Here is a 17,664-nt window from a genome sequence, read left to right on the forward strand (position 1 = left end):
TTATTAGTTTTTCTTTCTCCTTATTTTGTTGTGGGCAATTTATATTTTCTAGTCATATGACATTGATTGGCTGTGTGGTAAACACCAACTCTCACTTTCTTGATTGCCATTTCCTCTTTAAATATGTCTTTCCAGTGAACATCACTATTGAGTGTACATTTAGTTCAACTCATCTATCTCTTCCATTACTGATGGTGAATTTTGTTCACGTCATGTTTAAAAAATCTTTCCATACTGTTTGGTTTTTTCCAATTTATGCCATTAAGTCTACTGAAATCAATTTTGTATAGAATATGAAGTAGACACCAGGTTTTAGTTTTTCCATACAGATTTGCAAATGACATAGCAGGATATATTGCATATAACCCCTTCCCCCAAAGCCTGATATTTCTTCAGGGCCAAATATGTTCCAACTCCAGTAAAGAAATACATATGCTTCTGGAACTTTTTCTGCCTTCTCAATTCAGGTCTTTGCTCTTCTCCATAATGTCTAACAGTATCTTCACAATAAATCTTGATTTTTGAGCCAGTTCTATCATTTTATCCTTTTAAATATGTTTTGTTGAATTTAAAGTAAAGCTATATGGGCCTCATGTTTTCTTTATGGGAATGTTTATATTCTGTGCTGGTTTGGATGTATTATGTCAACCAAAACACCATGTTCTTTAGTGCAATCTTGTGGGGGCAGATGTATTAGTGTTGATTAGGTTGGTCTATTTGGATTAAGTTGTTTCCATGGAGCTATGACCCACACATTCAAGGGGTTCTTGATTAAATCACTGGAGTCCTATAAAAGACCTCACAAACAGAAGGACCTTAAAGCAGCCAAGAGAGACATTTTGGAGATGGCTATTGAAATGAGACATTTCCTACTTCAAGGTTTTCCTGTGAGAAACAAAGAGAACATCCCCAGATGCCTAGAGGGAAATGTCCTGGGAGAAATCCATTTTGAAACCAGAACTCTGAAGCAGATGTCAGCCAGGTACCTTCCCAGCTAAGAGAGGTTTTCCAGATGCCATCAGCCATCCTTCAGTGAAGGTACTCTATTTTTGTTTCCTTACCTTAGACACTTTATGGCCTTAAGACTGTAATTTTGTAACGAAATAAACCCCATTTATAAAAGTGAATCCATTTCTGGTATTTGTATAATGGGATCATTAGCAAACTGGAACATCTCTGTATTTAAATTGTGAATTGAATCTTAAGTCCTGTTTCCTAATTCTCCTTATATCAGATCTTATAATACTTTTTACTAAAAATGTGTTCATTTCACATAGATTTCCCAATTTATTGATATCAGTTTTGTGTTATAATCATTTGACCTTTTGAAAAATGTTTAATTATAAGTCTTTTCACTTCTAATGTTGATGTTTATGCGTCTCAGTTTTTTTATTAGTTTTGACATATATTTATCAAGTTTATTACTCTTTTCAGAGAATCTATCTCTGCTTCTGTTTATCCTTTCTATTTGTACTTTTTCATATTTCTCTAAATTGATTTTTCTCTTTTCTTATATTTATCTCATTTGAGTTTAGTTTTCTATCAATTTTGGAAAATTCTTGTGGTGGATGTTTAGATTATTGATTTCTAGCTTTTATTTTTCATTTCTAAATCATGCATATAGGGTATAAGTATGGCTTCAGTTTTTTTTTACTGCTGCAACCAACATATTATGATACATAGTACTTATAAATGAATTCCAGGACTAGGGGCAAGATGGTGGAGTGGTGAGGTGTGGAATTTAGTAACTACTCTACAGCAGGTGGTGAATAGCCAGAAATTGTCTGGAACAATTCTTTAGGGGAATTCTGTGATTGGAAATACTTTCTATACCGGTCTTGAATCGGTACAAGGGCAGAAGAGATTGCAGTGAAGAACTGTTATGTTTCCCTAGCCAGAGGGCTGGTTCCCCTCCACCATAGGCAGGGCAGACTGTCTTAGAGCTGGTTCCCCAAGGGAAAAAGGAACAGTCTCTTCTGAGATCAAGGAGCAGGACTCCACCAGGCTCCAATTGCAGAATTAATTAACAAATGAAGACTGCTGAATTAAAGCTCCAAGCACAGAAAAATCAAGAGAAAGTAAAAGGAACTGGGAGGTTTTTCCCCAGGAGGGAGGCAGTGGGGCTAACAACAACATGAAACAGAGAGTTTTGGAGGTGGAGAAGTTCAGAATACTGGAAAAGGCTGGAACCTATGAAAAAGGGGCACATATAAATGAGTACAATTTCTGTCTCTTCATGGGCAAACCCAGGGAGCTGATATCCAGCTCTGAAAAGGGATTTTTTTCCTTTTCTTTTTTCTCTCCATTTATTTATTTTGTTTTTACATTTCAATAGTCCGTTAGCACTACCAGAACTCCCAGGTTTCAGTACTGCCCTGGGCAAAAGCAGGATTAAATTTGTCTGAGTAACTAGTCAGGTGAAGCAGATAACTCCCTAAAGGGCAGAGCATTAAAGAGTCTCTGTTGAGAGCAAAGGAATATAGTTTGGCAAAACTAAAACAGGGCTTTAATCTTGGCAGAAAGAGGCAGAGCAGGCAGAAAAAAGTTACATGAAATAAAAAGAATAAAAACTGAGGCTTTTGATGTCACCATAGCTTAGAGTGCTGGAAAGGGGCTGTGCTCCAAGAAAGAGGGTGCACGGGGCCAGACACCACCTCCAGCTCTTGATTGGTGAAACTTGTGGGATGAGAAAAACCTCTGAAATGGGATTTCTTTTTTTCTTGCTTTTTCATTTTTTTCTTTCTAAGTTTGCTTTTTAAAAACTCTATTCTGTCACTCACAAGTGAAAGCCTCAGATATTTTCAATTGGCAGCTGGTCCTAGAGAAAAAGCAATGAGTGTAGTGGGAGAGATAATTTACAAAAGGGCATACCTTCCCCAAGAATTGGGTAGTGGAGCCCAGCATAATTGGCAATACTTTTTCAGAGAGCTCAGACCCCAGGGACTGGAAAGCAGAAACAGCTTGAGTAAGTCCTGCGCAGGGAATGGAGAGGTGCTGTTGAGAATTAGAAGAGCTGCAGGCAGACAAGTGCTACATGCTGGACAGGATAGGAAAAGCAGAGTCTAGAGGCTTCACAGGAGGATCTGAAAACCTGTTGGGTCTCATTCTCAGGGAAACTTGATAAGGATAACACCCTCATCTGGAGACCTAGGCCTGCCTAGACTGGTAAAACCTTGTTAGGTTTGATCACACTTGTGGGGTCCCACTTCACAAAAAAGTAGCATAAAAGCATATTATTTTCCTTCATTTTACCATTTTACTTAGCTGTACTGCTAATCTTTATTTCCATACTCTTCTCCAAACATCTCTCTCCTGTCTGTTCTTATCTGTCTGCAGTGCTCCCTTTATTATTTCTTGTAGATAGGTCTCCTTTTCATGAAATCTCTCAATGTCTATCTGTATACATTTTAAACTCTCCCTTATTTTTGAAGGACAATTTTGCCAGACATTTAATTTTTAATTGGCAGTTCTTCTCTTTCAGTACCTTGAATATATCCTATTACTGCCTTCTTGTCTCCATGTTTTCTGCTGAGAGATTCACACTTACTCATGTTGAGCTTTCTTTGTATGTGATGGATTGCTTTTCTTTTGCTGCTTTCAGAATTCTCTCTTTGTCTTTGAATATTGACAATCTGATTAATGTCTTGGAGTAATTCTATTTGGATCAATCCTCCTTGGGGTACACTGCACTTCCTAGACCTGTAATTTTATGTTGTTCCTAGGAGTTGGGAAATTTTCAATGATTATTTCTTCTGTTATTCTTTCTGCCCCCTTTCCCTTCTCTTCTCCTTCTGGGAAACCCATGACCATCAGATTTTCTTGACTAGTTTAGTCTGGAGATTATTTTCACTCTTTTGCCTAGGGTTTTCTTTTTGTTTTCACTATCTGTTCTTTGTTTCTGTCACTTGCCAATTGTCAGGCTATCTCTGGTTCTCAGTCTTACCCCCAAAATCTGGCACCTACTGTGATCTGCCACCATGATGGGATATAAGCACTGGACACTCCAGAAATGTCACTGTGTGTGGTAAAAAATTCTGCTGGCTTCCAGTAATGCTCTCTTTTTCACTGGCCAGCAAGACCTGGGTTTGTTTTAGAGCCCTGTTTAACAGAAGGGTTGTCTTTATTTTTAAGCAAAAACAGGGCTGGGTTTCCATGCTGGGGGTTTAGACAAGTTTCTGTCATCCTAAGAAATAGACTGGTGCATCTTTGTAAGTCTTTCAATTCCTTTCCACCTTCCAGTCTCTCCAGAAGCTGGCACTGTTCAGGAACTTACTTGTCTGCAGAAGGTGCTTTGCCTCCATGCTTGGGCTGCATCTGCACAGGTCAGGTTGAAACTGCAGGATGCCTATGCCCTCACTTTGCTGGCCAAAATCTGGCTCAATGTAGGATGGTGTCTGCCAATCCACCTGTGACAGAGGACTCTCCAAGCTGACCCAGTCCTCCTACCATGCCTCAGGCAAGGAAATGGCTACCCTCTTTGGCTTCCTTCAAGGATGGGGTGGAGGGAATTCAAGCCATGGCTGGAAACACATCTTCTGTTTTCTCAGACCCTTTGTTCCTCACTGACTCGGGCCTTGAAATATTCTACCCTGTCCCCAAAGTCTTCAAATGGTGTATCTAGGCTGCACTGCTGTGAGAGATTTTATATTCTGTGTCCTTGTTGGACAGTACCATCTGCTCTTTCTGTGACTTTCCTCTGCTGAGAACAAGTGAGGGGGAGGAGAGAGGATTAGCTGGCCCTAGATGGAAGATTCCTAGCTGATATTTCTTCTCTTTCTTCAATTCAGCATTTGCAGGTTTCTTCCCCAGTCTAAATCATGAACCATTCGGAATTGTCATGATTTTTTTTCTAAATTCAGTTTTATTGAAATACATTCACACACCGTACAATCATCCATGGTATACAATCAACTGTCCACAGTACAATCACATAGTTATGCGTTCATCACCACAATCTATCTCTGAACATTTTCCTTACATCAGAAAGAACCAGAACAAGAATAAAAAATAAAAGTGAAAAAAGAACACACAAACCATCCCCCATCCCACCCCATTTTTCCTTTATTTTTTTCCCCATTTTTCTACTCATCCACCCATACACTATATAAAAGGTGTGTGATCCATAAGGTCTTCACAATCACACTGTCACCCCTTGTAATCTACATTATTATATAATCATCTTCAGGAGTCCAGACTACTGGGTTGGAGTTTGGTAGTTTCAGGTATTTACTTCTAGCTATTCCAATACATTAAAATCTAACAGGTGTTATCTATATAGTGCATAAGAATGTCCACCAGAGTGACCTCTCGACTCCATTTGAAATCTCTCAGCCACTGAAACTATTTCGTCTCATTTTGCATCCCTGTTTTGGTCAAGAAGATACTCTCAGTCCCATGATGCTGGGTCCAGATTCATCCCTGGGAGTCATATTCTGCATTGACAGGGAGATTTACTCCCCTGGGAGTCAGGTCCCATGTAGGGGGGAGGGCAGCGAGTTCACCTGTCAAGGTGGCTCAGTTAGAGAGAGAGAAGGCCACATCTGAGCAACAGAGAGGTACTCAGGGGGAGACTCTTAGACACAATTATATGCAAGTTTAGTCACTCTTTTCAGTAACAAGCTTCATAAGGGCAAGTCCCATGATCGAGAGCTCAGCACATCAAACCACCAGTCCCAATTTTTGTGACAACAACACCAACCCAGGTGAGGAAGTCCAACACTTCTGCACCTTCCCCCAAGATCCTCGGGGCTGGGGAGGGGGAGGCTGTAAATATATTTTTTATTATCTGCCCAAATTACTCTGGGATTTGTCACTCTTTCACTCCAGCCTATACTAACCTACCATGTCTCACTTCCTATTTAAAGTTCCATGCAATTGTGGTGTTCGAACAAACCAACTGTAGAGTTGTACCATTTAGAAAATTTAGATCCTGTAACAAATAGACATCTCTTCCCTTGGTCTCATGGAAGTTGAAGTTTTAAAACGCAGTCAGTTTTGATCTTTACCCTTTGGCCTGGTTTGCCCTGGTCTTAACCAGACCTGCTTCATTCATATCACTAATTGAAGTCTGGGCTCTTTTTCAGCTTGTTTTTTTTTTAACAGTGGCTGTATGCACTAATACTGACATTCATATCTGCCAAGCTCTAGCTCTGAGTTTCAGGTGTCTCAGAGATATGCATTATTCCAGAGACCAATCAGGTTGTACACTAAGGGATCAGTATCTCAAAGTTTAGAGATAGGCATTACAATTCAGGGATAGAGTTAACTGCTGTAAGAGCTTACAATCTAGGGACTATTACAATAATTATGTCCACTTTAGGCTATGTTCTAAGATTCAATTCTGAGTTTACACTTTGTAGTTAGTCCATATTGGTGAGGAATTAAAGTGTTTGCCTTTATTTCTGGTGTACTTCACTCAAATACTGTGTACAGGATCCATTCACCTCATTGTGTGTCTCACAGCTTCACTCCTTCTTGTAGTTGCTCAATGTTCCACTGTATGCATACACCACAGTACACCATTCCATTCTTCAGTCAATGTACCCTTAGGTCATCTCCACCCTTTGCAAATCATGATTACTGCCTCCATGAACGCCAGTTTGCAAATGTCCATTCATGTCTCTGCTCTCAGATCTTCAAATGACATACCCCATAATGAGGGTGCAGGACCTTATGGTCCCCACATACTTAACTTTTTGTGGAACAACCACACTGACCTTCAGAGAGGCTACACCATTCTACCTGCTCATCAACAGTAGATAGGTACATCTCTCTCACTGTGTTTTCTCCAACACTTTTACTCCTATATATATATTTTCCTACAATTTTATAGAGTTATATTCACATACCATACATTTATCCACAGTGTACAATCAGTTGTTCATGGTATCATCATAAAGTTGTACATTTATCACCACAATCAGCACTTGAACATATTGATTACTACAAGAAAAATTGTTTTTTTTAGCAATAATAAAAAATGATAAAAAGAAAAATAACATGTCATACAATACAATATAATAGTAAGGACAGCAAATAACACCACTACCAAGAATCCCATATTCCTCCCCTATATCCCCTCTCATATACATTTAGCATTGGCATATTGCCTTTGTTACATTTAATGGAGGTATATTACAATGTTACTGTTGACCATAGACTCCAGTTTGCTTTGATTATGTTTTTTCCTGAATACAATCCCTTTTTCAACTCTCTACACGGTTGAAATTCATTTGCTTTCCCACATGCAAAAACATTTTTATATTTGTATATTTAGTAATAGTCATTGGCCTCTCCTGTCATGATTTTTATTGAATCTTGGCAGAGAAGTTTTCAGTAGCTGTTCACATAACCATGTTGGTGACCTCACCCTGCATATTCTTTTACTTTGCATGGGCTTTAAGTACATTTGGATGTAATCTACTGTGAATGTAATCACTTACTTCCTACTATTATACCTTTTAGTCTTCTTAGATTACCTTAGTTTTGTTCACCAGATTCCTTTTTTTTTTTTTTTTACAATAGTTACCAAATTTTTATTGGGAAATCTTTTCTTTTTACTGGTTTTCTATTTCTTAAATGATACTGCTCTTATGCAAAGATACTTTCCTACTAATGAGGAGTATGTTAGTTTTTATTTTTTTATCCCAAGGTATCTTAAGGAGTGAATTTTCAGATAATATTGTTAAATTTATAATGACCTATGAATGCTTTTATTTATAGCCACCACTATATAGAGTTCTTCTTTACCTTGGCCAATAAAGCATTCTCTTTATGGTTTGCTTTCATTTTTAATCTAAGAAAATACATTACAATTATTTAGTAAACAAAAATAAAGTGCTGTGTATTGAGTCAAGGGAATCACACTTTAAATCCAACTCTGCTAGTAAACACCCACATAACCCCAAGCAATTTTTTTTGTCTTTTTTCCATTTAACTACTGTAAATTGAAGTGTTGGGTTAAATGAAATTCCTGAAAAACCTATAATCTTTTATATTGTACAAAATTGATAGTTCTAAGGTCTTTGCTGAGATTAGCCTGAGGCTAGTACATTATTGGGAGTATATTGGAAGCCACAAATCAATTCCCATGAATATATTTATTCAGAAATTCTTTACAGACCACAATGATTCCTAACACTTGATATTCAACATGACAATAGCATCTATCTTTGATTTTTTCTACTGATTTTGTCCAAATATTTGGCTTCCATCTATAAACACCTTCTCCCCTTATACCCAGATAATTGTCCTCTCTCCCCAAACTGTTTGCCTCATTACCTTTTAACCATAACCATCCTTTATTCATATACATAGATATGTTTATTCCAGTAAAGACCCATTCTTATGGGAAAAGTTTTTGGGTAGGATTAAAAAATGTAGAGTGTTGGTCATTACGATATACTATTTCAATTCATGTCCAGCTTGTTTAATGATCTCTATTCTTTGATCCTATTGGATAATTCAGAAATAACTTCTCTATTTTCTACAGTTTAGTGTATTACATTTAAATATAATATGAATGGCTCATACCTTCAATTACTGAAACAAGAAGCCAATGCATTTCCCTTTCTATTTAAGTGACTTTGAATTTGCCCTCTGCCATTACAATTGAATACAGTCCTGAAAAATATGAAAGTAATCTGCACACTTAACAGACCCTAAATTGTAAAAAAAATAATAATACAGAGAAACAAAATATAAGGGTTTATCCATCTTCAAGTTTGAAACCCTGTCCCAAATAGTCAAAAGCCTGGGTAAAAACTTGCCTAATTGCCACTGCTGATTTGTCTACTGAGACTATGGCTTAAAGAGACTTGGGAGGAAAGAAAAAAGTCAGGATATTGGTGTGGAGTGAGTTACTATATGGTGTGTCATGGAAACATAAATTCAGGCAAATAAATTTTCAACAGAAGTTCATTTTATTACTCAGACAGTACAAAGGGTAAAAAAAAATCAAGAGAAGATATTCCATCATGGCTGGTTCTAGGAGAGGTCAACTGCTCATGTCAGGGATGGTGGATGGCAGCTCCACATGCCACATTTTGCTTCAGGGAGGGAAGATCCGTGCTGTTTCAGGGTTGAGTATTTGTATACCCTTTTTGGGAGAGGGCTCTGCCACTGAGAGTTCCTGCTCAGTCTGCTTGTTTCATGTTTTCTTATTTAAGGTGTAGTCCAAATTTTATTAGAGCTAATACATCCCCCAGGTTGTGCAATGGAAACAGACTGAAACATCTGCATATAAGGATTTGGAGTTGGCTACAATTGGTGTATTTGCTACCTACTGCCTTCTTTAACAAGATCATACAAGAGGAAAAGCCAAGATTTCATCTAAGTTACTAATGTAAGAATGAGAAGAAAATTTTGTTGAGAGGTTGAACCTAATAATTATGCCCCTTGTGTAGTTGGAAAACTCAAATATCTGACTCCAAATTATCTTTATCAAATGAAGGGACAGGGAATTGGAATGCACAGTGGGAATAAAACATTAGGGCCCAGGAGAAACAGGTAACAGGGTGAGATCAGATTTCCTGATCCTTTTGTAAACAATTTCCTTCATGCATGGACAAAGATAATACTTATATTTCTGGAATGCAGCATGGAATTAGAGTCAATCATCTGGCCCAGCTGAATATAGCTTATTGTTTCTGAAGTGAATGACAAATGAAGGTGGTTTAACTGAGGGCTAGTGGACAAATATTACTCTCAAAGTTGTCACTAAACAAAACACTTTAAGGAGGGTCTAGTTTTAAAGTCCAAAATTATCTACTTCAGCTTTCTTTACTTTACTAGCTCTTGGAATCAATAAATACAAATTACCACATAACCATGTTTTAAGGAATATTTCCAGAGAAACCTCCAGTACAGTAAAAAAAAGTGCTTGGGTTGGTCAAAAACTAGTACAGTTCACATGTCCTTGCAACCATACCAGATGAAAATGGAGGCTAAAGTAGTACCGTCCACAAAAGTGAGTCCTCGCCATGGCCAACAATTTACAAGTCATAAATGCAATGCTCCCTGCAAACAGAACTTGGGTCAGGCAAAACTGGACAACAGCACATTTTCAGAATTAAATGGCTGTCACCCAGATATCCTAGACTCAGGACTAGGCATGGGGAGTGAGTTTTCAACCCCATAGAAGGGAAGGTCCTATGTTATATGAGGCAGATACACTATGTGGTATGTGGTAAACATATTTACCACATTAAGAACAAGAAACAAGTGACATGGAGAATTGTTTGATAAAAGTAAATATTTGGGAAAACAAATATAGATAAAAGGACATTTTACTTTTTAAAAACATGAAAAAAGTAAAAATAACTAGTGCATTGAATATATTTTTTCAGAATACTTCCAGTGAATATAGTATGGTAGGGAGTGCCAGGACTGAGTCTTTCCACTCAAAGAACAATTAAACAGGCAGGAACTGTTTGAAACAACTATTTTGAAATTGCAGAGGCCAGAATAACACTTTACAGCATCCATGGAGGGGCAAGAGGAAGGATTTGATATGTTATGGCAAACATGTAAATGGCTCTCTTCGTGTGGCAGTCTATCCGCTACTCATGCTGTGGGGCACAGCCCCTGGATAGCTGCTGGTAACAGAATGGGACATAAACCCTCTTTAACAACAGGGGACACCACAGATGATCAATGATCATGAATTTTGATTAGCAAATTAGGATCTCTTGGTCCCACCAATGAGATCAGCTATTGTATCAATCTGCCCTGGACAAAGGCGGCAGCAGCCATTTTTGTACCCCACACCAACAGGAACAAGGATGGTGGGAATTTAAAGATGCAGAGCTTCCTCATGGCTGTGGGAAACAGTTAGCTGAAAGTCTGCATTTCCTGCACAGCCAGAAAGCTAAGCTTTGGGAAACCTTCAGAGAATTTCTTGGCATTCTTCCTGATCCCCATCCCAGGATATGTTTGAGCCAGGATGCAATCCCCTTTTGGGCCCCTGAACCTGTTTTGTCTAGGAAAGACTGACTTGGGAAAGTCTTCTCTGAGGTGACACTACTCCCATAATTTGTCTTCCAGGCAGGAGCAGCATGAAAACAAAGAAAAGACTGTTAAAAACTGTAGAGGCAGACAATCTGAGGCAAAGGCCTGCTGGGTTTAAGCAACCTGGAGTGGGAGATCTGTCTCCTGGCAAACAGAGGGGATGGCTTAACTCCTGTAAAAAGAGAAAGTCCCAAACAAGTAACAAGAAAGAAGCCAGGACAAGATAGTCCCAAGGAGAGAGGGAAAACTTCACACTGCATTCACCCTGGGCAGACATACATGCTGAAGCTCAAGAAAATCTCTGTCTTAACACAAGCTGTTTACAAAATTAAGAAACAGAGATCACAGGGAATATTTTAAATAACATTCTAAGGTTAACATTTTAGAGCATTATAATATACAGTGTGAAACAAAAGAGTACAAGACAAAGAAACAGGAAATGATGTCCCACCCAAAGGAAAAGGATACAAATACAAAAAACCCCTTTGAAGAAGATGAGAATGTGAACATACCAACCAAAGCTTTTGAAAAACGGTCTTAAAATGCTCAAGGAGATGAAGGAAAATATAGAGAAAGAACTAAAGGATACCAGGAAAACAATGAATGAACAATATGAGAGTCTAAGTAAAGAGAAAGAAATTTTAAAAAGGAACCAAGAAGAACTACTAGAGTTTCAGACAACAATAAGTGAAATGGAAAATGCCCAGGAGGATTTCAAGAGCAGTTTGGAGCTGGCAGAAAACAAAGAATCAGAGAACTTGAAAATGTGACACTTGAAAGAGTCAGGCTGAAGAGCAGAAAGAAAAAAGAAGTATTACAAGATTAGATAGCATATGACAGCAATGGGACACCATCAAACACACCTATATGTGCATTATGGGAATCCCAGAAAGAGAATGAGTGAAAGAGGCAGAAAAAATAGTCAAAGAAATAATGGCAGAGAACTCCACAAACATAGTAAAAGCTGTGACTGTGCACATCCAAGAAGTTAAGAGACAGGCAAACAGGATAAACATGAAGAGAAACAGACCATATCATGATTGGTTACACTATCAAATGCAAAGGACTAGGAGACAGTTCTCGAGGCTGCAAGGGAAAATTAATTTGTTGTGTACAAGGGAGTCTAAATTAGATTTAGTTCTGATTTCTCATCAGAAACCATGGAGGCAAGAAGGCAGTGGGTTGAAATACTTAAGATTCTCTTCTAGTTTTCTAAAGCTGCTGAAATGCAAACAACCAAAAATAGACTGGCTTTTATAAAGGGCATTTATGAGGTTGCAAATTTATACTTCTGAAGCCATAGAAGTGACCAAACTAAGCATCAACAAGAGGATACCTTTACTGGAGAAAGGCTGATAGCATATGGGATTCCAATGTCACATGGAAAGGCACATAGCTGGAGTCTGCCAACCCTCTCTCAGGGTTAGTTCTGGTTTCCATTTCTTTCTCCAAAAGGTCTCTGGGTGTACCAGTTTGGATTTATTATGTCCCCCAGAAAAATCTATGTTCTTTAATGCAATCTTGTGGTGACAGATGTATTAGTGTTGATTAGGTTGGAATGTTTGGAATCATTCATTTCCATGGAGATATGACCCACTCAGTTCTGGGTAATATCTCTGATTAGATTATATTCATGGAGCTGAAGACCCACTCATTCAGGGTGGGTCTTCATTAGTTTACTGGAGCCCTCTTCAGTCTTGCCACTAAGAGAGACATTTTGGAGATGGCCATTGAAAGCAGACTTTTGGTAGCTGAGTTTGCCTGGGAGAAAGTAAGAGAACACCCCCAGACAATAGAGATGAACATTCAGGGAGAAAGCATTTTGAAAACAGAATCCTGGAGCAGATACCAGCCTTGTGCCTTTGCCTTCTCAGCTAACAGAGGTTTTCTGGACACCATCGGTGTTCTTCAGTGAAGGTAGCCTATTGTCAATGCCTTTGTTTGGACACTTTATGGCCTTAGGACTATAACTTTGTAACCAAATAAATCCCCTTTATAAAAGCTAATCCATTTCTGGTATTTTGCATAACAGCAATATTAGCAAACTGAAACGCTGGGCTTCTGTCTTAGCTTCTTTCAGTTCCTTGCAACATGGCTTGTTTCTCCCAGAGTGTTTCTCTCAAAGCATCAGTATGGTGTCTTATCAGGGACTGGGTGTGGGTCTCTGCTGCTGGCAGATTGGGCAATTAGTAGTGGCTGTGGACAGGTCAGCCTTAGTGAGTGGAAGTCCATGTTGCTGAGCCCATGCATAAGCTCCATCTCTACCACTATGACCACTCTGTTCATGAACCCATTGGACAATGACAGGAGTTGCTGGGGAAAGAGGCTGAATGACATCCACTAAATAGACCATCTTATCCACTTGATTATTAAAATCTTCTTCTGCTGAAGTCACTCTGGTAAGCATTCACATGGGACACAAATATCTTCATGTTTTTTGCCCACTTAGAAAGGTCTATCCACATACATCTTCCCCAGATTTCTTTGTCCCCAATTTTCCAAACATGTTCCTTCCAAGTCCCTGACCATCCAGCCACACCTTTAGCAACAGCCAATGAATGAGTATACAAATGCACTTCTGGCCAGTTCTCCTTCCAAGCAATGTGAACAACCAGGTGTACTGCTTGAAAATCCACACACTGGGAAGATTTCCCCTCAACACTGTCCTTCAGGGACATCCCAGCAAGGGGCTGCTCTCCACTTTTGGGTAGTGCCTGCATATCATGCAGAACCATCTGTAAATCAGGCCCGAGTTTTCTCTTCCTTAGTCAACTGATTGCAAGGAACTCACCAAGATGCCATAGATGTGGGCTAAGAGAGAGAAGGTAATGTGGCAGGAGTGGGGGCTGTGGACATTTGGACCACTTCCTCATGTAACTTACTTATGACTTCAGGACCCACTCAAGCTCTATCTCATATATACCATTTACATTTTATGATGGGGTGCTGCTGTGCATGCCCACCTTTATGGCTCCTCAGGTTGAAAAACAACAAGCTCATGATAAGAAACTCAGCTCTCATTATAAATTTGTGTCCCATATTTAAGTGTTCTGTCTATACTAAGGCCCAATAGCAGGCCAAAAGCAGCCTCTCAAATAGAGAGTAGTTATCTGCAGAGAATGGTAAGGCATTACTTCAAAATCCTATGGGCGTGCATTATGATTCTCCTATAGGAGCTTGCCAAAGGCTCCAAACAGCATTTCTCTAAATATATTAGAAAACTATCATCCTCATGTTAGAAAACTAATGAAATTTCTTCTATGTTCCAATCAGAGTTTTTATGGGTAATTTAATGAAAGAGAACAAAAATATTATTGAAAATTAAGTCAAAGAATTTCTGAGAATGCTGATTAACCACCTCTAAAACATTGAAGTTGGAGCAAATACTAAACAAATATCAAGCAAAGGATCACCGCATGATTATAACTATTAAGACAAAGGTTCTATGTGAATAAGCAACCTATTAGAGAAGTTGAAATTACAGAAAAATCATCCATAAAATACAGAGTTTTCATATGTCACCCTATTATTTTCATCTTGCATTAGTGTTATACATTTGTTCCCATTCATAAAAGAACATTTTTGTAATTGTACTACTAACTATACTCTGTAATTTACAATATACTCCATCATTAATTAATTATACTCCATCATTTACTAACTATACTCCATCATTACAATATTGTAATGTGCTATGTTTTATTTTTTTTTTTTAATTTTTATTCCAGTAGCATATATACAACTCAAATTTTCCCCTTTTAAGTAAACTTTAGAAATAAGTACCACATACCAAAGCAAATATTACAGCCTAAGGTTAAAAGTAAAACTTCAACAGGTCCCGCTGGGGATGTCCCAGACACAAAATCAGCAGCCATCTCCCAGGCTTCACCTATACCTCCCACCCCACCTGCATTCATATTGTGAAACGATATTTCAATCTGTTTCCATTCCACAGGCTAGGGGAGATATTAGGTCTAATGGAAAGGCCCAACCAGACCTTAAACCTGGAAAACAGGAAAAAAGCTGGCCCAGATGCTTATCAGGGCAGGGATTCTCAGTGGCAGGCCCCCTCCCCTGGATTGTGTAAATACTCAACACAGGGTCTCCCCTCTCTGATGCAAAGTATGGTATGTGGAGCTGCCATCCACTGACCCTGATCTGAGCCTTAAACCTCCCCGGGGTCAAGCCATTCTGGGCTGTCTTCCCCTGCTCTTGTGGATCCTGTGTGCTGTGCAAGTAATATGGCAGTCATTTGCTGAAAGTTTCTGTTGTATCTGAGCCTGTGTTCCCACAACACACATAAAAAGGCCTAAACCAATCCTTGAAAAGGGTTCACATAATTTACTGGTAATTTGCAATGTGATAGAGCAAAGATCAACAATTTACAGAGAAATGCAATGAAATCCACAACGTCCAGTGTTTGATGGGAAACAACCAGTTATGAATGATTTTTGAAGAAGAAAATTTGGCTTTTACACAAGAGAAATAAAAAGTCAATAGATTCAGACACATAGATGATCTAGATTTTGGATTTAGCAAGCTAGAACATTAAAAAATTTATGACAAATATGCAACATAAATTAAAGAAGAATTTATATAATAGACATGGGAATTATATTAAAATATTTCAATTTGATAGTTGAAAAATATAATACATGGAATTAAGATAAAGGATTAAAAACATGAAAACAAGTCAATATTAGTTATTTAAAGATGAAGCACAGAATCAAGAGAGTGAAAATAATGAAATATTAGTGACTTGTGGGACAATGTCAGGAGACCCATAATACTTGTAACTGGGTACACAAACAGGAGAAAGAGCAGAAAACATATTTCTTGATATAATATTTGAAAATTTCCCAAATCTCATGAAAAGTTAAACTCCAGAGTTCCGGGATGCTTTATGAAATCTGAGCAAGATGAATGCAGAATCCAAATTTAGGCACATCATATTCAAGCTGACGGAAAGCAAAGCCTGAAAATTGTCAAATCATCCAGAGGAAATAGGCAAAATATATACAGAGGAAAAATTATGAGAATGAGAGTTGCTGCTCTCCTGAAATAATGTCAGGCAAGAAAAGAAAGTAATAACATTTACAAACTGCTGACAGGAAAAAAAGAAAACTTCAAACCTAGACTCCAACAAAAACAACAAAAATCCTTTAAAAATACTGGTGACAATGAGATACCATTTCACCCAAAGGATGGCTATTTTTTTTAAATGAAAATAACAAATGCTGGAAATGATGCAAATAAATTGGAACACTAGCACCTTAGAGGAAATGTTAAATGGAGAAGCCACTGTTGAAAGTAATATGATGGTTCCTCAAAAATTAAATTACCAATGACCCAGCAATTTCATTTCTGGATATATACCCAATAAAAATGATAACAGGATCTCAGACTCTTTTACAACAAAGTTTATGGCATTATTCACAATACCCTAAATGAAGAAATAACCCGTGTCCAACAAAAAATGAGTGGATGAACAAAATGTGGTATCTATACACAAAGGAATATTGTTTTGCCACAAGAAACAATGAAGTAATGGGACATGCTGCAACATGGAAGAATCTTGACATTATGTTCAGTGAAGTAAGCAAGACACATATGGCAAATATTTTATGATGTCACTTATATGAAGAGAAATAGCAAATTCCCAGAGACAGAAAATAGATAAAAGGTGGGGGAATGACAGAATGAGGGAAGGCAGGTATTTATAACAATCAATAAAAACAATTTTTAAAAAGAATTGAATATTTGATTTATTGCCATCCTTTTGGTGTCTTTTTATTTCAGGCAAGTGGGAGATAAAGTTTGTTTTAGATATCTTCATTGATGTTAAAAAAAGGATAAATTTGAGAAAAAGGTATTGAAGAAGTGATTATCTGGATAACATAGAAAGTAGCATAACATGGTCCAGATGTTTGAGGGGAGTCTGAAGGTGAGCCCTGAGCTGATGATGAAATACCTTTCTTGAATGGTAGATTCTGAACCTGGAAGGTTGGAGGGACTAGGCAAGAAAGAGGTGAATCCCAGGGCTAGGGAGCTGCTGTCATCAGGGAATTCCTGCTTCAGGGAAATGCTTCATGTCCCATGGGGGCTGGGCCCACACAGTTAAGAGCTTGTGCTTGTTTGTATGTATCATGTTCCCCAGAAAAAAGCCACATTCTTTAATACAATCTTGTAGAGGCATACATGTTAGCATTGATTAGGTTGGTATCTATGTATTAAATTGTTTCCTTGGAAATGTGACCCACACAAGTGTGGGTAATACCTTATTTAGATTATTTTCATGCAGATGTGGTCCTGCCCATTCAACATGGGTCTTGATTAATTTGCTGGTGCCTTATAAGTGCTCAGACAAAAGGAGCTCACTGCTGCAGCTTAGAGAGACATTTTTGAGGTGGCCTTTTAAAGCAGACTTTTTCTGAAACTTTGGAGATATAGGCCAGAGTTTGCCCTGAGAAGGCTAAGCCTAGAGACATTTTGGAACACCATTTTGAAACACAAACTGGGAGCAAGAGACACCAGCCTTGTGCCTTCCAAATTGACAGAGATTTTCCAGATATCAATGGCATTTTTCCAGTGAGCGTATACTCATGTTTATGCCTTGGTTTGGACACTTTTATGGCAGTATTACTGTAATTTGTGACC

The 17,664-nt window shown here is 38.2% G+C and overlaps 1 pseudogene; it reads left to right on the forward strand.

Annotated features, from left to right (window-relative positions):
* LOC119514623 overlaps window positions 1-17,664 on the forward strand; it is a 100,514-nt pseudogene that overhangs the window by 60,858 nt on the left and 21,992 nt on the right.

This window comes from Choloepus didactylus, chromosome 18 (assembly GCF_015220235.1).
Source record: "Choloepus didactylus isolate mChoDid1 chromosome 18, mChoDid1.pri, whole genome shotgun sequence".
Lineage (NCBI taxonomy): Eukaryota > Metazoa > Chordata > Mammalia > Pilosa > Megalonychidae > Choloepus > Choloepus didactylus.